Source organism: Corvus kubaryi, unplaced genomic scaffold (genome assembly GCF_017639235.1).
Source record: "Corvus kubaryi isolate FWS band 111438036 unplaced genomic scaffold, C.kubaryi_AGA036_p1.0 37352, whole genome shotgun sequence".
NCBI lineage: Eukaryota > Metazoa > Chordata > Aves > Passeriformes > Corvidae > Corvus > Corvus kubaryi.
In genome coordinates, this window is record NW_024581114.1 from 754,901 (window position 1) to 776,963 (window position 22,063).

Consider the following 22,063-nt stretch of genomic DNA (forward strand, 5'->3'; position numbering starts at 1 on the left):
AAAAGGGGAAACAGCAGAACAAAACACACTGAGATACTCACGTGAACATTGGTTAATCTCTGCCTGGGACAAAGTTTTGCTAAGCCGAGCTCGCACGCTTCGAAAGGGTAAAAACCTCCCTGGAGGAACTCAGGTGGAGCTGAGGTAGGGACACTGAAACTCATGGGGTGCTGCTGGAGGGTGGGGTGAGGCTCACTGCAGACTGGAGTGTTCTGTGGGATCAAGGGTTCTCTGCTGTTTGCAGTTTAATTTTGGAAAGAGGGAAGAAAACACAGAAGAGGTGGTTGAGGTTCTCTTTAACCACTTCTCGCGTTAACTGGCTCAGTGCATTTTGTAAAGAAAAAGAATTTTAAAAACCAGAAAGAAATTAAGGTAAAATCCAAGTTTGGCAAGAGGAGTTTTCCTGGTGTTTGGGGTTCCTGCTCAGTGTGTCCCACAACAGCAGCTGTGGCTGTGAGCTCCCAGCGACACCTCAGCTGTGCACCTCTGCAGGGGTAACAAGAGCATCACTGCTTTGTAATCACAGACTCCTGGAATGGTTTGGGTCAGAAGGGAACTTAAAGCCCATCAAGTGCCACTCCCTGCCATGGGCAGGGACACCTTCTCCTATCCCAGGCTGCTCCAAGCCCCGTCCAACCTGGCCTTGGACACTGTCAGGGATCCAGGGGCAGCCACAGCTTCTCTGGGCACCCTGTGCCAGGGCCTCCCCACCCTCTCAGGGAAGAATTCCTTGCTAATGTCTAATCCAGCCCTACTCTCCTGCAGTTTGAAGCCAATTCCTCCTTGTCCTCGAGTGAAAACCCTGGACACACAGAGGGCAGTGAAGTTTGGGGATTTTTCCAAGGGGAATCAATTTCTAAGCAAGGCCGTTCCTGTAATGAAAACGGAGCTTTCTCATCCAAAAAGGAAAAAAAAAGGTGATGGTGGGGGAGCAAAACATGAAGGGGGAAAAGAAAAACACATTTGTCACCCAATACAAGTAGCTGGAGTATTTTTGGGAGCAGATTTGCCCTCTCTCCATGAGCTGTGAGGCAGCACGGGCGTGCTCTCGGTGCCCAGCAGCTCCCACTGCGATAACAAACCCAACAACCGCCGCTTTGTGGGCACTCCCACAGGGCACAGCTAATGCCTGACCCCTGATGTCACCGGGGGGGAGCAGCACCCCACCAAAACTGCAGTTTTCACTGGCTCCCAGCGAGGAACCATCAGGAAGAATAGCTGGAAAAGCACGGCTCGACTTGAGGTATTTATAATTCATCTCTCCGCTAACCTCAGAATGCACCTTCTGTCTGCAAGACACATCTCCCCCTCTATTGCTCTTTTTTTTTTATGCCTAATAAAGATTTTCCTGAGTTCATGCCTAAGAAACCTGGTGGCAGACTCGACTAAAGAGGAGGATTTTGATTCCTCTGCCAACATTTTTTTGCTCCAGCTTTTGGAGGAGAACAGGGAGCTGCCTGCTGCAGTTTGCATGGGTTTCCTCTGCTAGAAAGTGCAGCCCTCCCTACTCAAACATGTCACCAGAACCAAGCCTTCATGAACATGAGATACTTCATCATCCTGAAAATATTTGTGGTTGCAGTAAATGTTTTCTCGCCCAGTATTAGCAAGTCAAATTATTTTCTGCTCTATGATTAGCCTCTTTTGCACTTAAGGAACAGGAATTCCAACTGAGTTGAAGAGCAAAACTGGGTTTATTGGAGCACGACCTGTGAAAATTTCCAGAGGATACAAGTAAAGTATAAAGATACCTCGCTACTGTACACTGATAATTTAATTTCTTCTGTGGGACAATCAGGGAAGTTCTGATTAAATTTTGATTTACTCTTAAGCTGATCCCACGTCTGACTGACCTCATGTTTCAAGAGGAATCATCAAACACAGGTAAATCTGTCTTTTCAGTTGTTAAATGACCGGGGACTGGCAACAGGCACAAAATGACAATGAAACAACATTTGCAGGTCCTGATAGGTCTGATACCAGAGATTCCAGGTGGCATCTGCGGGAGCAGAATCCCACCCAGGCAGATGGGGGAATCTTGGGTTCCTCAGCACAACCCAGTGCTGTGATCAGTAAATTGTACCCAGCATTTATTGACCCAGGCCAGGGCTGCCAGGGAAAATCCGAGCTGTGCCCAAACCTCTCCCTTCTTTGTGCACTGCCAGGTGGATTTCACAGGACCCCACAACCACTGAGGCTGGAAAAGACCTCCAGGATTATCAAGTCCAAGCTGTGACCCATCCCCACCTTGTCACCAGCCCAGAGCTTTCCTTGGACACCTCCAGGCATGGGGACTCCAAACCTCCCTGGGCAGCCCCTGCTAAGGCCTGAGCACCCTTTCCATGGAGAAATTCCTGCTGCTGTCCAACCAAAATCTGTCCTGGTGCAGCCTGAGGCCGTTCCCTCTCCTCCTGTCCCTGTTTCCTGGGAGCAGAGCCCGACCAACCCTGGCTGCCCCCTCCTGTCAGGGAGTTGTGGAGAAAAAAGCTCCCCCTGAGACTCCTTTCCTCCAGGCTGAGCCCTCCCAGCTAAAACCCACAGGTGAGGGAGCTGATCTTCTCCACAGGTTTATTCCAAGGATTTGGGGCAAATCCAACAGCCAGGGTTCAGTTTTGATTATTCCACAGAATCTTGTAGATTGCCCCCACTGAACCACTTCTCACCCTCGGGGCTCCTCTCAGCCTTGCTCCAAACATTCCACAACTGGTTAAGTTAAGAAAATACGTTTTAAAAAAAGCAAGGAACACCTCATTTTCCAGGAACACCCCCCAGTTCTGCCGAGCTCCATCCCAAGCCAGCTGGCTGCCGTGGAGAGCCGGACGTGGCCACTCCGTGGTGACAACGGTGACAACCACGCCGTCCTACATCTGCCCCTCTGGAATGTCTGCCTGGGTGCAAAGCGGCACAGAAATACAACTTGACCTTATTGTTATTGTCATGAAACTAAAATTAGTCCCTCAAAGCTCCCCAGCGCAATGACTCGATAAAAAGGCTCATTGAAAGGTTGTTTCCACAGATAATCAGATATGGGCAGACGCTGAAAATCTGTGTGACACCAATGAGGGGCTGGCAACAATGAGAGGGATGGTTTAGTGGTGGTGAGAGACCTCATGAATAATCTATTTAGCAGCTGTAATGAAAGGGAAGGCAAGGCTGATGTTAAAGGAAATGGTGGTAGGCAAAATAATGCGTTAGGTTTGGGGTGGGTTTGTTATATATAGTTTTTAACGTATTTATTATTATTTTTATTATCATTATTGTCATTATTCCTGCTTAAATGATTATCATTGTTGTTGTTGTTTTTAGGCATCTAATTCTGCTGCGGAAATACCCAATTATCTGAAATGACTGAGCACTTTTTACGCTCACGGATTGCAAAGAGTTTCTTTGACTTCTTCACTGGGAACATTTACAGAACATCCCAGCAACTGGTTTCTCTTGGGCAGGCAGTGCCTGATCACCAGCACAATCTTGAGTTTTGCTGACCTCTATAATTCAGCATTTGTGTGAAACCCAGGTATTTTTATTTCCTAAGCAAGGGGAAGAACGACAGGCATCCACTGAACTCACACTTTGCCCCAGAACCTCAGGCCTGAGGGAAATATTGGAGCAGAAGAGTAGAAAATACGAATATTCCCCGAGAATTTTGACTTTGTAGCTAAGAATGGAACCACACAGGCACAGACCAACGGGTGCTTTTTTCCTTAGGGATTAACTGGGTCTTGGAAGGAGTTTTTACATCATTATCCAAACTTTGCAGCTCATTCCTAGCTGTGAGTTTAGAATCACACGAGTATTAAAACCTCAGTGCTGTCTAGAACTGCTTGTTATGTGGTTATTATAATATATAATAATAATATAATAATAGAAATTATTATCAAGAAAATATCCATTAGGCATGGACTTCCCTGGGATTTGTTTCCATTTTTCTGGCTCTACAGGAAGAGCAGTGGGGTGACCTCAGACATCTTTTCCAGCCCAAAGAGGGACATCACCACCACCTTTAGAGCTCCATGGATGTTCTGGGCTGCCTGCACTGCGTGATTTTCCTTGAGAAATATTTCCCAGGGAGGAAAACAGAACAACCAAACCAAACAATTCCTGATAAAGCTCCTGGTGAGGATGAAGGCAGGAATATTCGAGCACTTTGAGCAGTATCTTGAGGGCCATTGAGCATCCTGGTCTAGTGGGAGCTGCTCGTGGCAGTGGGGTTGGAACTGGATAATTTTTAAGGTCACTCCAACCCAAACCAGTCTACAACTCCATGTTTCTTTATATCACACCTCCAGTAAACAAAACCACCCACATTTCTAACTCTGGGGTGAAGGATTCTGTCTCCATTTGCTGTGGATGCAGACCAAAAATAAAGGCATTTTTCTTGACCCCTTTGTAGGCCAGAGGAGCTGGAACAGATCATCAAAACACAGCCCTGCCCAACCAAGAAGGAAATATTCCCATTAAGGATGTGCTTAACTACTGCTGACAGCGTTCATCACCTCGTGGTGTTGTGCTGCTCAGCTTAACTTAATTCGGGTGAATTCTAAGGAATACCTGCCCTCCATCCTGCTTTAATCCACCGGGAATTCTGCAGGAGCCTGGCTGCCCATCCCTCTGTGCCCTGCACAGGGCAGGAGCTGACAGCAGGCACAGCCCAGAGCTTGGCAGATGCGACCCTGAATCACAAAGAACCTTGGAAAGCCCAAGGAGCACCCACCCCAAAGTGCCTCCAGCACGGAATGATCCCAGTGGTCAGATTGCCACCTGATGGCCGCAGCTGAAATACAATAGGAAATCCCAAATCCAGGCCCTGCTCTGCTGCACCTGCCCGGCAGGACCAGCCCCAAAATGCAGCTTTCCTTGAAGGTGGTGGGAAGTGTTGGCATCAGTCAGCTCTGGATCCAGCCCTGGCATTCCTGAGCTGTGTGAGTCCCTCTAAATCCCACATGAAACAAGAAGAAATGAGAATTCTCCCTAAACTTTCACCCTCCTCGCAGATCCACACCTTCCTTCCCAGCCTCTTCTCCCTGCTGGGTGCAAACCTGAACCTGCAGACAGGGCAATGCCAGGACTGCCAGGGGCATCTCACTTCTGGGTGCTACAAACACCAGCCACTCTTTTCCTTAGCCTGGTGTGATGAGGGAGATGTACCTTTGTGGGTTAGACTGTGCCAGGCCCTCTCTGGAAGCTTGTGTGAAACACTTCTGCCAGAAAAGACGCAAATTAGTGACAAATGTCATGAGAGGAATTATTCCTCTTCCATTAGGGATGGGACTGAAGCATTAAATGCTTCACAGCCAACTGAAAATGGCTTTTCCCCCATCCATGGACAATACTAATGAGAATGGCTTTAAGGAAAGGACAATAAACAATAAGTTGTTTAGGATTCTCGAGCCCACCACACAATTTCTTCCTCCCATTCATTGCAAGAACCTTTCTCCTCCACCTCCATCCAAGCTGTGCTGGGATCTACAGCATTTGCTGGTGGACACTGGTCTGAAATCAGCACATCCAGCACCCAAACCAGAGCCTGTCCATGAGGAACCCCCTGGGCCCGGGGCTCTGCAGGGTCCCCAGACTACAGAGGATGCTCTGACAGCTTTTCCCATCACGAGAGGAAATTCTGCTTTAAATGACCATTGGGAAATGTCTTTTTTTCTCTTTCGTTCACTCAAGAAACCCCTCAATTTTCACAAATTTAACAGTTGAAGAAAGGTTTGGGCAATAAATATCCAGGCAGGGAAGTGGCCATGAGTGGGAAGTGGTTTTGCCCCCACCGTGCCACGGTGCCAAGGGAATGTCACAGGGGCTGGTTTTACCTCTGAGAAATGGTGCTGCCCACACAATCCTTTATTTAATTTTTCACTTTAATGGGCACTTCTGCTACAACTTGCTGTGGTTTTGCCGACTTTTCTGAACATATCTAGAGATACCCAGCTTGGAATAGTATTTCTTCCCTTCAGATTCCTCCTGAATCTTGGGCCTTTAACACCAGATGACACTGACACACCAAGCACCACAAATTATTTCTCAGTGGAGTAATCCTGTTCCTTCCTTAGATCACATCCAGAGCTTTTCTCAGCTCCCTGACACATGAAAACACCCAAAATGCTACGAGTGAAAGGAATTAGGGACAATCAAAAGGGCTGTGGGTGAGATCTGGTCTTCCATATTCCCTGTTCAAGCTGGAATGGTGGCACAGTTGTGACAGGACGAGTCACAGAACACTGGCTTTGTCCAGCTGACAAGTGAAATTCCACTGAATAGGTGTGCATGGAAAATTCACTCTGCCAACCTCAAATCGCTGGGTACTCAGTCAGATCTGAGCTGGTCCCACAACAAACCCACCCAGCCCAGCTCCAGCAGATACCCAAACTCCACTCTCAGCTTGTTTCCCTTAAAACACTAATTAGATTTCACTTCCACTCTACCAAGCACAGAATTTTGGGAATGCTTGAGAAGCAGGAAGATGCTGATGGTGTAAACAGGATTCTGGAAGTTAGTGGTCAGGAACCCATCCCTGAGGGACCCAGCTGCTCCAAACTCTGCTGGCCAAGCTGCCTGTACCCCAAACACCCACATTTGCCAGGATTCCCAGAGAAATATTTATTTATAGCTGCCACTGAAATGAAATCCAAAGCAGTCACAAGTTTTAGCATATCCCAGTGTAAGATTCCAGACAGGAACAAGCTCTGAGCATTCCCAGCCCAGGAACCTGCCCCAGGTACTGCTGAGTCCGGCTCTGGCCCCGAAATCTTTGCAACCAGAGTCAGGACAAAATACACGGAACTCCCCTGGATCTGGCTGATGCAGGACTGCTGCAGAACACATTAAAAAACCAATTTACTACTGAAGAATACTCAAAACTGCAGAGGCAGCGAGGGATGAGGCAGGAGGAAGAAGCAGGACGAGTGAAAAGGAAGAAGGACTCCGATAAAAACGAAACACTCAGAAACGCAGCCCCTTTCCCGTGTTTACTTTGTATATTCATTTTTCAAGTTTCACATTTATGCCCTGCTTTGTCTTAGCTGGAACTGCACCTCTCGAAGCAGCTTCAAGTCCTTTTATTAAAAAGAAACAGAAAGCAGATCCGAAAGGAGCAGTGAGAGCAGATGAGGACTGAGCAGAGTTAATCGGGTGCATTTTTCAATAAACATTCTGGAAGCAGTTGCTGCAGAACTTGGCTGTGAGAAGAACAGGTATCAAGGATTTCAAGTGCCTTTGGTTTTAAGCAAAAGAAAAAATGAAGTGTTTTCTTTTATTAAGGGATTTCTGCTGGCAGAAATGAAGAATAAAGCTCGAAACAGTATTTCAGTGTGTTCCTTAATACGCATTTTCCTCTAGTAAAACCAGCAGGGAAAGTGTCCAAATTACTCTGCTCTAAATGCCGGTATTATATTTCCAGTAAAAATCTGGTTCAACCAGGCATCAAAAATATTTCCACATAAGATCCTTTTAGAATCAAACTCTTCAGAGAATATTGTTGTTGTTGTTGTTGTTTGTTGTCCATAACTTTGCTTCACCTGATCTCCCCGACTCCACAATTTTGTTTTAAATTTGAATTCAAGCTGACATTTCTACAAATTGTGCCATGTCCAAATATACATTTGATCCAGAAAGTTGGCTCTTTTAAGCAAAAATAAAAAGCAAAACATAAAAGCTCTGCTATCTTATTATTAAAGGCACTGGAAAAAAATATCAACCTTTGGGATTTGTGTCTCTGAACTATTTACGAGATAAAAGCTCCAGTGAAGCATCACAACAAATGTACAGTGCATTACCAGAGAGGTAACAAACATTTGGGGAGAATCTATAGAAATAACACAACAGCAAAAAAAAAATTCGGGGAAGGAAGAGTGGAAAGCCTGGAGAAAAGCTCCACTTGGTGCAGAAAAATCGGCATTGCTTTGCAGTGGTTTGCTTATTTTTGCTCCAAAATCCCTCCCCTTTAAAAAAATCTATAGAAACGCTCCAACCCTGCTGAAAACGCAGCAAAGTGGAACTTGGGAAACGGCAGCGAGAGCGAATTCTCTGCTGGGAGAAATGCTACCTAGTTAGAATAAAGAAAGAAATGCGCTTGGGCCGGCTCTCCAAAAACTAACAGCCCGTGCTGGATATTTCTCTCGGTGCTGGATGTCAACCCATGGAGAGAGAATAAAGCGTTTGTGAGCCTCCAAAAGGAGCCCTCGCGATTGGAATTCACATCTCTGCCAAGCGGAGGCTTTGGGGCTGTTGTCACCGTCTCATTGTCATTCCGCTCACTGTGGCTTCCCCAGGGTCCCGAACAGGAGTCCTGGCATTATTAACACGGCAGATTAATAGCAGCGGGGAGAGGCATTCGCACAAACACGCTAAATATTAATATTAATCGATAACAATTTCCAGTTCCTGACGGGAGGCACGCAAACATTCCGGGAGGAGAGGAGGGAGGGCAGAGCGGGGATGGGGACGGTGCCCACAGAGTGGGGCATGAAAGGAGAGCAGTGAATCAATGCAGGACAGAGGACGGAGCCGTGAGGTGGGTGTCAAAAGCAGGGCTCTATTTTCACAGGCACACACAGGCACACATTTTAATGCCACAAGATAAGTTGGATTTGCCTTGCCCCGGCCAAAAGAAAAAAATAATTCCGGGGGAGCTCGCTGGTTTTGTATCGGGGGAGAAACAGCAGAGCTCTGCAAAAACAGGGGGGGGAAATATCCTGCATCCTATTTTTGCCATCCCGTGTAGGGCTGTACTCTGCAAACTGTATTTTCCTCAGCACTCAGAACACCACACAGATATTTTTGAAATTCAGGTCTGTTCACATTGTACCAGATTTCTAGGTTTGTATTTCAAGCTCTTTTCTACTGCCACCCCTGCATTTTAAAGCCAAAAAAATCTGTAAAACTTCTTCCATCTTTTCTAATGGATCAGCCCAATTTTTTTAATTCGATCTTTGAAAGTCTTTATCATTATTTCACGCACTCTTTAATTACAAACAGCACAAGTAGAACGCGCAGGCCTGTTGCCAAAGAGGTTCCCAAATGCTCCAGCTCACGATATCAGTGAAACCAAATCCAACCATTCAAGCTCAAGACCTTTTAGCACAGACCCCACTGGGTCACTGAGCCGAGTCCTCCTCGAGCTTTGTACAAACAAATCAGTTTTTTACTCCAAGACACGTTTTTGCAGCAGCCTCAAAGTTCCAGTTGGAGCCAGGAATGTTCCTCCCAGACTGGAAGTGAAGATCTGGGTGAAAAGCCCTCCTTGCACAGAAGGGGCTGCCCGAGCTCTGCCCCACACAGGACACACAAAGGGCTCTCAAACACTCGCTGCAGCTTTGATCTTTTGGGCTGGGCTGGTTTCCTCCCAGAGAGGTGTGACCCACAAGGACAAAGCTCCTCGGACTAAATGTGGGCTGGGAGCAGAGGATTGTGCTCAAAAATCAGATGGAAATGGCTTTCACACTTCTTATGGATTCACTTCCAAAGCCCATGGAATGCTGTGGGGTTTTACAGCCAGCCCCTGACTCGTTTTGGGTTTCATTTTATGCTCCCACACATCCCACCCTGCCTAGAGCCCACCAAGGCACAAAATATTGGTGTTTTCTCGGTGTCCTGGGCATCTTCTGGGCACCTCACTGACCACATTGTCAGCCCTTCCTTCACAGCCACTCCCAGCAGGAATTCCCAGCTGCTTTTTCCTACCAGGAATGGCCCAGAAACTGAGGGTGCAGCTTTGGGAAGGGACGAACACTGACAATCAGGAGCTATGGCAGCAACTGAACCTCAAATGTGCACCTGAACTTGGATGGCTGATCCAGCCGTGCCCATCCAGCCAACTCGCATTTCACCATTTGCCACATTTTGAACGTGTAAATAAGGAAAATTCAGAGGTCTACCAAGAACTCCCCACCACTGGGATGAGGAGCCAGGTTCCTGATATTTTGGGACCAGAATGGAAACCCTTTCCCAGGCAAAACACCTTTCCTCTGGCTACCAGTGTCCTGGAGATTGCAGAAAGGTTTAGTTACTGTGAAAAATGGAATTTTAACAGGGCAAGTGATGACAGTAAGAAACAACTGGGGGTTTTAATGCTGTTCTCTGTCGACTTCTCCATCCCCCCTATCCCCAGGCCAGTTTCAATAAATGTTTGCATTGGGAGCACCTCCACAGAGCTGCTGTTTGGGGCACTTTTCTCCTGGCCACTCAAGTGCTCTTTTCTCTCTAAGAACAAGAACCTGACAAAGAACTGAGCGTGTGTTTAATCCTCCTGCTTTTCCCCACTGCAGGATATTTACAAGTCACTTCTGACAGAGAAAGTGCTCCCAGAGTTTGTCTGCAAAACGTAGGACAGGAGAGATGGGGCGTTCAACGAACAGCAGTGGAATGTGGCGCTCCATAAAATCCTTCCCAGCACTGCGTGAACAAGCACCGTTACAGGTGGGATTCCTGGGACAATCCCATCCTCTCCAAAGGAAGCTTGCCCAATTCCAGAGAACTCCACCGTTGTTTTTAGAGCCGCTCAGTTCATAGCCACACCACAGTATCCTCCTGGCTTAGCCTGGCAGATCCATTCACGTTAATTTTCATCTGATTCCTCCAGATCCTGCTTCAGTCAGAAGCTGGGAAGCTGTGCAGGCACAAGGATTTGGGGCTCTCCCAGGGCACTCCCCACACCCAGGCAGAGCTTCTCTACCCCGCTTCCCTCTCCTCCTTCCAAAGCAATCCTGGGTGTTGCACCCACCACCTGGCCCTATTTAAAGCCACTACATTATTCTAAAAAGGATTATTTATACTAAAAACACTCCCGGGACTACTGTATTTGTATTTCAGGGCTGCTGCATCCCCTATTTCCTCACTGCTCTAATATGGCCCGAGGCAGAGCGGCTGAAATGACTTGCGATGCCACTGTAATTTTTATCAAGGCTTGTTCCTGGTAAAAAGCCTCTTTGTTTCAAAGAAATGTGATTTGGCCTTTTTCCTCCTCTGCTCTATTCCTTGGTTAATATACCACTTCCACTCGCCCCGGGGCTAAGAAAGGTATTCCATGGAATTGGTCAAATCTCACTGTTTTTCTTCTAAATCACAACTGGCTTTTTTTCCTCGACCCTTGCTAAGCACTATCTAAGCTGACAGTCTGAACTTGAGGTTTTATTTGTGCCTTAACTCTTCAGCTCCTGGATTTGGAGCAGTCACATGGCCACGTTTAAGAGATGCACCAGGGCTGCTCAAGCTGCTCTGGCAAAGAGGGATTGAGGGCAAGGCAGGAGGAGCAGCTCTGGCTCGTGTTATTTATTCTATTGGCCATCTCTGAAAAGGTATTTTCATCCAGGTATTCATTTATTATAAATCTGAACACACCAGGGACTTATGTGAAAGTCCACCAAGTTTAAATTTAGAGTTTTCAAAGTCTTTTCCGAAGAAAAAAATAAAGGCTCTTCATTTCTTATCTCCCACAAAGAATTTGGTTTTAAACACAGTAACACTTAACCCAGATTTGGGATTGCCTAATCAAGTTTTAATTTAGTCTGTCTCATTGACAAATAGGGTGGATTTTCCTATGAAATATATGCCAAGTGTTGAAACACACTCATAAAATATCCCTCGAAAGCAGAAGCTGCTGCAGGATCTGTTTGTTGACCTGCATTTATACAACACCCACAGCCTCTAATACAGGGGATAATTAAAGATAAAGAAATCCAGTGGTTTTTTTGACGTCTCTAAACTGGTTCTGTTGGGAATCCAGTCCTCATTTGCCATCACCACCACACAGAGCTGAAGAACAGTTCACCTCAAAGGAAAAAATACATCAACATCCAAAATACTGTTGCATTTCTGCACAGGAAACAGAAGTTAACACCCTAATGGGATCTTCAACAATTAATACAAATCAACACCTTGCCTCAGTGTTTAGTCAGAGATCACCACCCTCCCAATTAGCTGGCAATTAATAATCCTTTATGCAGGAAGTTTTCACTGCTGTACAAAGATTTAAACATATTTCTAAACTTTGTTCCCCGTAAAATCATACACACGTAAAGTGGATTAAAATCACCAAAATGACATCCTGCTTTATGGATCACCAGCAAATATATTTACATTCAAATTAAACGCAGACAGGAAAATTAATTCATTAAAGGAAAGGATTATCAAAGTCTTTCTCTCCCAAGACAGCACCTACACCCAGCTGGGAAAAGTGAGGCATTTTTGAGTAGCACAGATATTTCTCCTCGTGTTCACCAAGAGAGCCTCTGTCAGAGCAGCTCTGCAGAACTCCAGCATTCCAGGCAGCCCTTCCCAAAAAAATAAAGCTGCAGGATCTCTCTGTGCCCTGGCTGCAACAGGAACCTGGGCACTTCAACGTTCCCTCCAGGAGCACACTGAGGGCTTTTGTTTGTTTGTTTGTCCAAAGCTTCCCCGTGTTTTCCTTCTCTAATCCCTCTGTTTTTCTGCTCCCTCCACAGCCAAATACATGGGAACTCAGAGAACCTTAAAGGTCCCTTGCAGGTCAAATGTTATTTTTCTTCATCTACCTGATTTAACTGGTGAAATTGCTTGAAGATTTCCCTCACGAATTTGATAAAACAAACAAGGCCTTACAGCAGGGTTGTTTAACTCTTGTTTTCTACTCAACACCAGAATTTTCATGTGTCAGCCTAGCAAGAGTATAACAATTACAGCTAAGGCAAGCCAGGAGTTGATCCAAGCTCCCTGATAGGAGTGCATCCAGCTGCAGTGGTCCCAAAAGCCAGCCCCAAAGGCCTCGAGCAGTGTTCCCACCATTCTCCCTGGAATTCTGAGGTGCTGGTGGGCTGCACCCCAATCCTGTGAGCGAGTCGCCTGCTCCAGGGATTGCACTTCAAAAATCAGCTCACTGACAGGACCCAGCGCTTCTCATGGGCACAGCCAGAGCCAAAAATCCTCACGAAACCAACCCAAACTCTTCTGTGAGCCAGAGCTCACTAATTAACAGGTAATCAAGTACCAGTTCAGGATGGAGAATCCCAAAATTCTGCTGACTTCTTCAGGGATGCTGCTTTTGCCATGACAGTTTTTCCTCTCGTACACATTCTCCCACCTGGTGTTGAAACCCACCTGGCACCAGACCAACCTCTCCCGAGGACCAATCCTGACTGGGTTTGGTGTCGACAATTACCTGAATCCTGGTGGAACTGGAGGCTGGACTGGGCAGGCAGTTGATAGAAAGGTAGAACCAGCCAGTACTGGGCAAGCTCAGAGGTGGCTTTGCCAAAGTTCTGTGCCTGAGAGCAGCCAGGGCACTCCTTGAAAGAATGAAGGCAGAGATCCACCACCTCCTAATATTAAATATTCATCTTTCCTCCACCAGACTAAACCTCTTTGTTTCCTGTCTCCTCTCCGTCCCGATGCAAACACAGACTCAAACTTTCAGACAGCCTCGGTGCATCCGAGCAAGCCCCTCCGGAGCACCAACAAAAGCCCCACCACCCCTTGCCACATCCCATCACCGCCGTAATAAAGATGTTTATACTTTTAACCACCGAATAAAGCGCTCTAATTCCACCGAGCTTGTCCCCTCCACTCCACTCCCTTCACTCCACGGCTTCATTTAGCAGGCCGGCGGTAAAAAAAATTCATTAATTTTTATTAACAGGGAGAGCCATTTGTTCCCTGTGACAATATTTGACTTGTCGAAATGATTTTCACCTCTGCCATGAGGTGCGCGCTCCCCACATACATCACCCGATTACTCCGGGAGCGGCCAGAGTTGCAGTCATTAGCCAGTGAATTAACGACAATCCACAGCGCTATTAATCACGCTGACAAAAGCGTGAGCTCGCTGCTGACCCGAGCACGGCTCTGGGACACGAGCACAGGCAAGGAGAGCACAGCCACAGGGCTGGGGAAGAAAGGAATTTTTTGTTGTGTTGTGGGTTGGTTTTTTTTTTTTTTGTCTCAGGCTAAGTTGCTGAGGCAGGGAAAAAGGGAGAGGGGAGAGAAATGAGGGAGGGATGGTGGGGTAGAAGGTAAAGGCAGCTGTGGTCTGCAAGGTGAGGACATCTATTGCTGATCCTGACATCCCTCCTGAAACTTCTGAGCAGGAGAGTCCGCAGGAGTTCGATCTTAAATCAGCAAGGCTTTGCCAGGGACAATTTGGGAAATTCTTGGAAGCACAGTTGGATCAAAGCTTATTCCCCAATGCCTCCCCTCTCTCTCCCTGAAAATTTCAAGTATCGCCGAATCAGAGGTTGGAAAAAACCTCCAAGACCACCAAGACCAAGCTGTGCCCAATTCCCACCTTGTCCCCAGCCCAGAGCACCGAGTGCCACCTCCAGCCCTTCCTTGGGCACCTCCAGGGATGGGCACTCCAAACCTCCCTGGGCAGCCCCTGCCGAGGCCTGAGCACCCTTTCCATGGGGAAATTCCTGCTGCTGTCCAACCTGAGCCTCCCCTGGCACAGCCTGAGGCCATTTCCACTCGTCCTGAGAGCAACCACATTTCACAGGGAACTGAGTGGATCCTCCCATCCTACCTCCAAAATATTGATCTCTGAGAACTGTTGGCTTCCAAATCCCAAAGTTCTGGCCACTCGTGCCTGGGAACACCTGGAAAGAAGCTACCAGTGGACATGGCATGGAGCCCTCATTGTTTTCCTGGAACGTGGCTTCTAATTTCAAGTTTCTGAACACTGCACAACGTTTAGAGAAGAAACACCCCAAAGCCAAGCACTACAACCCTTAGCAAACAGAATTCTTTCCCAGTGGCGCAGCCTTTGTGTTCTTCAGGACAGTGCTGCAGCAATCCAGGACAATGCATGGATATAACTGCAAGTTTTAAATTCAGAAGTTGTCAGAAAGAGCTGAAAAGGGGAATCTGGAGGAACGCGGCCCCGTACGAACGCACGAGGAAGGGGAACTCACACAAGCTCTGGAAGAGCAGGGCAAAAAATGAATCTTTGCAATGGTTTGAATGTTCCTGCTGTACTGGACAATCTGTGGCAAGGAAAGCACATTCCTGCAGCCTTGCCCTGTCCCATCAGTGCCCAACTCCCACCACAGCAGCTCCAACAGTGAGACCATTCAGCATTGGGAAGATGATAAAACCATGGTGAGAATTCCAAAAATCTCCTTCGAAACTTTTTAGTGCTGGGTTTTTTTCTTTCTTCCATTCATGACCTAATAAGGGATTTAAGGGCAAATTTTCAGAAGTGCTCAGTGGATTCTTCCCCCCAGTTCTGCAAACAGACACAGCTAAGTGCTGTGGGAGATGGTCATTCTTTCCTCAAAGCCAGATGTGCTTTCTCCAAGAAAAATCTCTTAAAAATCAAAGCAGAGATAAAGAACCCATCACAGATTTAAGAAAATTAATTTTCAAAAAGAGAACTTTCTGGAATAACTTCTAATAACCCGGGACTGTGATCACACAGCCCCAGTTTTTGCGATGTTTGTGGTGTATTCCCACCTCTAACAGATTTTATGCCTCCACTGCAACCCAGCATCTCCTGATCGATTCTCTGCACTCTCCATTCCCTCAGTCACTTTCTCTTCCCCAAACCCCTTTCCTAAAAGAGCTGCTGCTACTCAGGTCGATGCTGCTTCGCTCTTACCACACAGAATAATTCTAGAACCTGTTTCTTGTTACTCACTTTCACCGGTTTAATTCTCCTTTTGCAGCGAGGAATGTCGTAAGGAAAGCCGGGCTCGGAAATCCATGATTTCCTGCCAGTTAATTCATTTCAGCAAAACAGGAGGCAAGGTGATATTGCTGTTTAATGTTGCAGCCCCTCTGCAGCGCTCCCCGGGGGCTCTAAGGGATCCCATGTGTGCCCTCGTCCCTGCCCCGCTGCCAGCACCGAGTAGCACCTTGGGCCAGTTTAGGCTCTTCCACCCTGAAGCCATTTTGTCCGATTTACAACTTTTGTGAATTTAGACATCAAAGCAGGAACAAGAACCAGTGGAGGTGCAAACCACGGGGTCCTGCAGCCCTGGCAGAGGTGCCTGTGGTCTCACGCGACACACGCGACTCCCTTTCATTTGAGAGCTTGGGTTGGATGCAAAAGTAGCTTCAGTGTTCAAAAGCAGAGTTGTGCTTGAAATTTGTGCCTGTCTGGAGTCACAGAATGGTTTGGGTTGGGAGAAGATCCTCATCCCACCCCCTGCCATGGGCAGGGATGTTTCCCACTATCCCAGGTTGCTCCGAGCTCCATCCAACCTGGCCTTGGATGCTTCCAGGGATGGGGCAGCTCTTTGGATGAGCTGTGCCCGTGTGTGTCACCCAACCCAGCCAGGTTTGGGGATAACTGCAAAATCAGGGCTCCCCAGGGCAGCCTCAGCATCCCTGTGGCTCACATGGGAGCTTTTCCTCTCTCCCAGTCCCATTCCTTGACCCACAGAGAGCACAACTGCTGCGGGAGAAGAAGGGGAAAGTCTTATTCTCATTCAGGGAAGAGATGGGGGAAGAACTCTCAGCCTTACTGAGAGTTACTCAGACCTACCCCATGAGTATCCCCAGCTTCCTCAGGGATTCCACACTGAGCATCCTGATCTCCTCACTCACAGGAAGGAGATTATTGATCAGAAGAATGAAATAAAGTGAATTTTCCCATTTAACAACCGGTGCTTCCCACTCCATTCCACCACCTTTTCATCCATGCCTTTACTCTCCACTATGAACATTCTCCTTGCAACCTGATAGGTAAATCCAGAAGGATTCCATATAAAAACCTATAAAACTGTGTGATTCCAGGTGGGATCTCCACACACAGCCCTACAACATCTCCTGCTCCTGTGTTACTCCTTCTAGAAATACTTCTGCTTGGTTGTACACCAGGGCAAAATAATCCACATTCCAGCCTGGCCTGTAACACCGAAATCTGAGGTTTTCTCTTCCCCCCAGCTCGGCTTTGCCAGGCCACAGCACACAGCAGTCAGCTGCAGTCCAACCAGCCATTTCTCTGCCTTTGAAGCTATTATTAAGAAAAATATTTAAGATAAAAATATTTTTACATTTTGCTTCTGCTGGCCAGCGATTGTCCCGCAGTCTGAAATATTAACTGCTGGCGAGTGGAACTCGGAGCTTTCTTCTAAAGAGGGAAAATTCTTACGCTGTCAACCAGGTGTCTGAAGGGCTGCTGCTTTTCACTGTTGATTTTTCAGGAAGTAATGCAGATGCACTGAAAGGACAGCACTCAAAATCAACATTTTATTTTGATTTAGAGTTAAGTTCTGTTCCTGTCAAGTGCTACCCAGAGAAACTGTGGATGCCCCATCCCTGGAAGTGTCCAGAGCAACCTGGTTTATTCTCTTTTTGAGATAATGCTTTAAAAATTACTTTCCTTAAATCAGGGATGGGTTCTTTATCTCTGTTTTGATTTTTAGGAGATTTTGCTTTGAGAAAATAAATATCTGCCTTTGAAAAGGAGAATGAGCATCTTTTACTCGCCTGGGGCAAGGGCCAGATCCAAAACCTGAAGCTTCACTGCTCCTTATATCCAGCAGGAAAATAAAAAGCTGAATTACTTTAAAAAATAAATAAGTGAAAACAAAAACAAGACAATTTCCCCCCCTCCCCCCAAACAAACAAAAAAAACTCTTCACAACTTTTCCAACCAATTCCTGGATATGATCCTTGTTATTGTGGAACATAATTTTTTAAAGTTCATTTTTAAAGCAAAAAAAAAAAAAAAAAAAAAAAAATTAAAGAGCTCAGTGCATGTTAAATAACAGATTATTTTTCACATTTTCAATTAACTGAAAATAATAACAATTTTTTTAAAAATTAGATCATTCAGTTCACAGTGGAATCTGTTTTGCTACATCTGGGACATCTTAGTCCTTTTGTGCTTACTCTTTGCTGCTATTGAAATCAGGTCAGTTCAGGTCAGAGCTCAAATTTTCAGCTTTTCTGAAATAAAACACTACAAAAAATATTCAAGTCTGGCCATTTTCACAATTTTCCATTTTCTGATGGAAGCTGCTTTCCAAATCCAGTATTTTTTTTCTTCTTTTAGAAAACAATTATCTGTTTAAAAAACACCCAACTCTAGTTCAGCCTGGACAGAGCTGCCAATTTATCACTAATATCATCTTTTTTGGAATTTTAAGATCCATAAAGGCATTTATAAAAACATGGGCAACCAAGAGGAGGAATCTGAGCCTGGACATCCCAATTTTCCCCACCAGCCAGGGCTGCCCTGCCTTGGTGGACACGAATTGGGGACCCAGAGCTGACAAATAAAAGGGAAAACCTGGCACTCAGGGTTTTTTTCTGTGCCACTTTCTGGCTGCTTTATTTCTTCTTGTGAAATGCCTGCTGAATGAAAACATCCCATGTCTCACAGACTTTTCAACTTAGGGTCTTCAGCCCCACATATTTTTCATATTACTCATATTCCCCTGCTTGAGTTAAACTCAAACAGGCCTGGAACAACTTCATTAACATAAAACCACATGATAATGGGAAACAGAGCCTTTTAATGGTTTATTTTCTTATTATCTTGTGATATATTTCATCTTCTCCCCCTTCTCGGAGTGCTACTACATTCTGGTTTCACTCTGCTGCCTGGGCCTGGCAGGGATCGAGCATCCAACACTGGATTCTGTAAATTCAGGAATTTTTAAGCTCACGGGATCAGTTTGGTACCAGGGAGATCATAAAAACTCCAGTAAAAGTTAAAGAAAAAGCCCTTATTTATTTTAAATTAATATACTTGATACTCTGTTCTACCCTGAATGCCCCTGCAGAGCATCACACTTCATCTGGGGGAAAAACCCCTGGTTTTACCCTTGAAATTTGGTAAGAATTCCTAGGCTGGGATAGTCAGGGAATATGGCAAGGGAAGATCTTTTGCAATACCACATTTTCTTCTTGTCACAAGACCACAATTTCAAAATTCAGGAGTTGCAACATTTTTTAGGAAGGTTAAAGAAATCAGGAATTGCATCTGGTTCAGGGTGACTCTTCCAGCCTATTTCAGCCATTCGTGTAATAATGAATAAATAAATCTTTACAGGATTTCCACTTCAAAGTTGTTGCTTTATTTCCTTGCCTTTTTAAAACATGTCTTAGAAATCTTTCTCAGTTGAAATGCTAAAGAATTGCCACAATTTCCTCACTATTTTGTCCACATTAGGTTAAACCCTAATTAATCAAAAAACCTCCAGGTAAGTGCATTATGTCTGACTATAAAGTCCATTAAATGGGTATTTACTCTGTATTTACTCTGTTGCTTGAGAGGCTCAGGAGCAGCCTTAGACTCGTCTCTAAAAAAAAAGGAATGGCAATTCCTGGGATTCACATTCTATCATAGCTCAAAGTGGGCTCTTGGAATAAATGGGAGATGGAAATCAGGGAGATATATTAGCACCACTCCTTATTTTTCATTTCCCTCTGTCTCTGCCTCCCGAAGAATATTGGTGATGAATTTGCAAATGGCTCTGGCTGATGACAGAGGTTTTTTTAGCCTTCATTATTTATCCCCCCCACTGCACACCTCGATCGGGGATTACAGTGACAAATGCAGGAATAAAAGGCAAAGACAATATTCCAGCAGCACGGTGTAAATCTCCTTTTACGCATTATTAATTTAAAGAAATCCATTATCCCATGGGGCTCGGAGGGGAGGACAAGGTTACATAAGAGCTGGTAGAGGCAGCTGGGGGTCACCTGGAGACAGAGCCCCGCTGCCACCACCCCGGGGTGCTCAGTTTCTTTGGAAAATGGGATTTTCTTGTGTGTTCTTCCTCTTAATTCCTCTCTTTGCTTTGGTTTGACAGAGGCAGGAGGTTGCCGAGTGCTGCCCGCCTCAGAGCGGGCACAGAGGTGTCACCAGAGGGTCTCAATGTGGGTTATTCATGGAAGGAACCACACAGCAAGGCTGAGAGAAGAATGAACCCTCCTTTGCCAGCCCAGCACGTTCGACCTCTCGCTGGAGCTGTGAAGAGAAGGGTGTGTGGGGATGGGAGAGGAAAGAGGGAGAAATTAGCACTGGCTGGAGAAGGTTTTTCTCTGTTGTGGGCCCCTAATTCACCATGACCTGGACAAGGGCCCAAACTTGTGTCGTGTGGGCCACCCACAAGCTCTTAGGTAGCAAAACTCCTGATCCTGCTCTGCCCAGGCTCCAAGCCTTCCACGCGTCCCTTCTCCGAAGCCTTTGAATAAAGGAACAAAAAATTGCTCCTTCTCCCCTCTTTCCCTCTTCTCTTTGCCCAAAGACAGGGATTAAATCCTGGGCAACGTCCTCCAACACGGGGCTAAGGAAGGCTTTGCACAGCTCCCTCTGCACCCCTCCGGCAGCGTCAGAAGGGGAGGAAATGCTGCTCCTATCGAGAGGAAGGAAAGAGGAAAACAGATGGAAAGTCCTCAGAATTGGAACAAGTGCCTTTCAAACAATACAACAGGTCCCTTTTACTCCAAAATAACAGAGTCCTTCTGTGGAAATCTAAATACAATCAGGGCATCGACAACAAAGATAACGGGGAAATAATTCTGTGAACCTGGACCTGGGGCCTGTTTGGTGAGAGCCGCCAAGTGCAGGCCTCAGCCCTATCCAGCCCCCTCCAGGCAAAGCCAGGCTTTGATTTCACTTGATTTATTTATTTTTTAAACCTTGCAACAAAAGGCTTGGGACTAAAATACCCACAGCTTGCACCCACCACCCACCCACGGGCAGGGATTTATCACCAGCTCGGGCCTTGTGCTGATTCCCTGGATTATTTCATCTGCTTGGCAAATCTACTCTGGTTTTGTGCTTTTTCTCTGGCAGTTTTCTGAGGGAATTGGTGGTGCTGTGATTAAGCTCAATCCCAAGATTTCACTGGGGTTCTGTCTCTATGTGCTTAAAGGATAACGTGAGACTAAGGACGGTCAGCACACTATATATTTTTATATATATAAATAAAAACATCCCATCTGAATATACAACAGTTCTGCTTCTGCTCCTGATGATGCAGCTCGAACAAATCCAAATAAACACATAAAAGGAGGGAAAAGATCAAATATGAAGTTTCTCAAAAACCTAATTAGGGTTAATTTCTGACTTGATCACCTTGTACACTCAGGACTGTTGGTAACTTCCCCCAGTCACCAATGTTTGAAAAGAACTAGGAAAATAGTAAACTTAGATTGTTTTTTACATTCTGAAGTACATCAAATTCCATCCCTTCATAGCTGGAAATAAATTATTATCAAAGGCACTGTTTTAAGCTTTCAATTCTAATTTAGGTGTCCCAGCATTTGCTTCCATTGGAAGCACCAGAAAGGAAATGTCTGTGTGGAATGTGGGCACTTGCAGCTTTCTGAAAAATTGGGTTTCTCTAAGATGTCCAATATTGGAAATTTAAGCTCTCCAGTTCTCTTTCAAAATGTAGACTATGGTTCATTGATTTCTTCCCTTCTGAACTGAGGGACTCAGTCAAGGGGCTTGAAAATAAGATACTTAATAGTAATTTTAAACCTCCTAATTTGTTTGCCCTCCCCCATGCTCCCTATACCTTCACAATAAATCCTTTGAAAAACTGGAAATGTTTTAGTGAAAAGACTGATGGGAAATGTTAAAAAATATCAGGCAAGCAACATCAAGTTATCTCTGTTGTTTTAGGCCCAATGTGTTTCCTGCTTTTTTCCCCTTCAGGCTCCCTTCAGGCCTGCAGCAGAGCCTGGGCCATGTCCCATCCACGGCAGGTCCCTCGTGCTGGGGTTCCCTGGGGGACAAACCTCCTCCTGCAGCAGCACCTCCAGCTGTGCAGAGCCCAGGAACTACCTGGGCAGGGCCCAGCCCAGGCTTGGGAAGAGTTTATCCCAACAAAATCCCAACCCAGCTGCACATTCCATGGCTGCTGCCACGGCCATGGGTCCTGCCAGGAAGGAACCCAGTGATTTCTCAGCTCTGGGATGGGGGACACCTTGTAGGAAGGCTTTTCCTCCATAGGGACTTGAGCTTTTAAACATTGATCTTTCATCAAATGCAACACCTCAAAACCCACAGTGTCCGTGCCACCCTGCGTCTGAAGAACTGCCACAGGAACTACTGCAACATGCTAAAATGTACAGAAAAAGCACAAAAATCCTTCCCTAACCCCTCACTGCAGTCAACGAAAAGGGTCAT

General features: G+C 46.0%; 1 protein-coding gene and 1 long non-coding RNA gene across 6 annotated transcripts in view; one reads left to right on the forward strand and one right to left on the reverse strand.

Moving 5' to 3' along the window:
* The window catches only part of PRDM16 (PR/SET domain 16), a 289,426-nt gene that overhangs the window by 185,258 nt on the left and 82,105 nt on the right, over positions 1 to 22,063 (reverse strand). The window lies entirely within an intron of this gene.
* On the forward strand, positions 57 to 5,587 carry LOC121666451. 2 transcript variants are annotated; one of them, XR_006016666.1, is made up of 4 exons: positions 57 to 144; positions 766 to 917; positions 1,116 to 1,884; positions 3,307 to 5,587. It is a non-coding gene; the product is annotated as an uncharacterized LOC121666451 (long non-coding RNA). The 2 variants fall into 2 exon arrangements; XR_006016665.1 differs by having other exon boundaries at positions 766 to 1,884.